General features: G+C 44.5%; 1 protein-coding gene across 1 annotated transcript in view; it reads left to right on the top strand.

Annotated features, from left to right (window-relative positions):
- The window catches only part of LOC106813046 (peripheral plasma membrane protein CASK-like), a gene marked incomplete at its 3' end in the record, with an annotated part of 13,376 nt that overhangs the window by 6,474 nt on the left and 4,807 nt on the right, over positions 1-2,095 (top strand).

Genomic DNA, 2,095 nt, shown 5'->3' on the forward strand with positions numbered 1-2,095 from the left:
AGTTACGACTTGCTCCCTCCGTTGCCTCGGCGACCTCTGCAGCCGGACGCCTCCCTCACCCCGCCCGTTCCCCCTCGACCAGAGGGAAAGAGTTACGACTTGCTCCCTCCGTTGCCTCGGCGACCTCTGCAGCCGGACGCCTCCCTCACCCCGCCCGTTCCCCCTCGACCAGAGGGAAAGAGTTACGACTTGCTCCCTCCGTTCCCTCGGCGACCGCTGCAGCCGGACGCCTCCCTCACCCCGCCCGTTCCCCCTCGACCAGAGGGAAAGAGAGGTAATCCGTGACGTGGGCATGTATGTGTGTAGTGTTAACGTACTTACGAATTGACCTATTTGCCTTCGTATGATTGATTGACAGCTCTAGCTCCAATCACTGTTGGAATATGATCTTCTAATAACAATGCTTAGTAATAACATGCTGCAAGGTTTTTGGCATGTAGAAAACCACGTCCAAACAGTGAGCTCACTGGCACAGCAAAAATATACTGGGGGTCATCTCTCTTGGGCAGATTGGTCAGTTGTCTTTAGTCCCCACCTGTCTGTGATTTATTTTACAAAGATTATGTTTGCTTTTGATGAAATGGGTTAAATCGGATTCCATATGTTTTAAAACGTATATTACTAATTGAGAATGTGTAATTATAGAACATTTCTAAGTGGTGATTTTGTTTTTTAAATGAGGTCATGTGAATTTACCATGTCGTTTACTATGATTTTCGCTTGGATTGGGCCTTGTTTGTGTTACATATTAAATATGGCTATATAGTCTAAACGCCTATTAATCTAGCTCAAGGGGTCGTTGTCGTAACAGGTACTATATACAGATATGTACCCGAGGTACATATATGTATATACAAAGTGTACCAGACTTGTACTACAGAAGTGTACCCTAACCCTGACACTAACCCTAACCCTAACCCTAACCCTAACTCTAACCCTAACCCTAACCCTAACCCTAACTCTAACCCTAACCCTAACCCTAAACATACCTCATATAAAAATATAAACATAATGCTAAACAACCTAAAACTACCTCGGGTACATATCTGTAGTACCTGTTACGACAACGACCCTTCGTGCATTAATCTACTGCAAAATTTCATTTTGATAACAAGGTGTAAAACGTCTTACAGTTATATATGTGAAACGAGTGCTATTTCTCAGTAAGTTAATCTAATGGTAACTGAAATGCTACGGGAACGGCTTGCATTTCTGAAATCAATCGCGCGTGGTCTAATTCAACAAAAACAAGAACAGCACGAGAATGTCGTCTGCTGCAACACAGCTAAATTATGCTATTGATCGCTCACTTTATATGAATGCAGTGACAAGACGTCAGCCAGCACACATGCTATACAGAAAGTAGCGTGACCATGTTAGTTTTATCTTCATCATGGCAACGCGAGCTGGCGCATACATCACTTTAATAATAATAATAATAATAATAATAATAATAAATAATAATAATAATAATGGCTCGGTATATTCATAGAATGCGGATAGATTAAATACTCAACATGTACGTCCGTATCCAGCATGCATTACACGTTGTGTTCTCAGTACTGGTCTAGCAGTATGAGATGCATTGGAGTGAGCATCTCGCAAATACACTGATGCAAATGTTCTCTCTCGACTCGAGGCGTCATGTGTTTTCGAGAAGAGGTTTCTTCGACATGTAACATAATAGCGCATTTCGCCAGATACGATAAGATGCAGCGGCGCGTAGCCAGGTTTATGCCCACTTGTTTATATGTCGCTGGCTTTTTAGCTCATCTGACATAGTCAGATGCAGCTTGTAGAATCGCTTGATCGTCCGTCCGTCCGGTCGTCCGGTCGTCCGGTCGTCCGTCAACAGTTGGGCACAAATCTTAACCGCTCGACGTACGGTCACGATATTCGGGTCGTTGGGGGGGATCGTCAAAACGAGTTGGGATGTCGAAGCTGGGGGTCAAAGGTCAAAGGTCAAGAGGTGTAAAAGAAGGGGGAACATTCACTCCTTAACTTAAGGTATAGGGAGGGCCAACTCGAAGTGTTTCCAGTGTGTTGCTTCCGGTCGCCGCTGTGTAGCGCCATAGTGGCGCTGACTCACGTAATA

Source organism: Priapulus caudatus, unplaced genomic scaffold (genome assembly GCF_000485595.1).
Source record: "Priapulus caudatus unplaced genomic scaffold, Priapulus_caudatus-5.0.1 Scaffold718, whole genome shotgun sequence".
Taxonomy (NCBI): domain Eukaryota; kingdom Metazoa; phylum Priapulida; class Priapulimorpha; order Priapulimorphida; family Priapulidae; genus Priapulus; species Priapulus caudatus.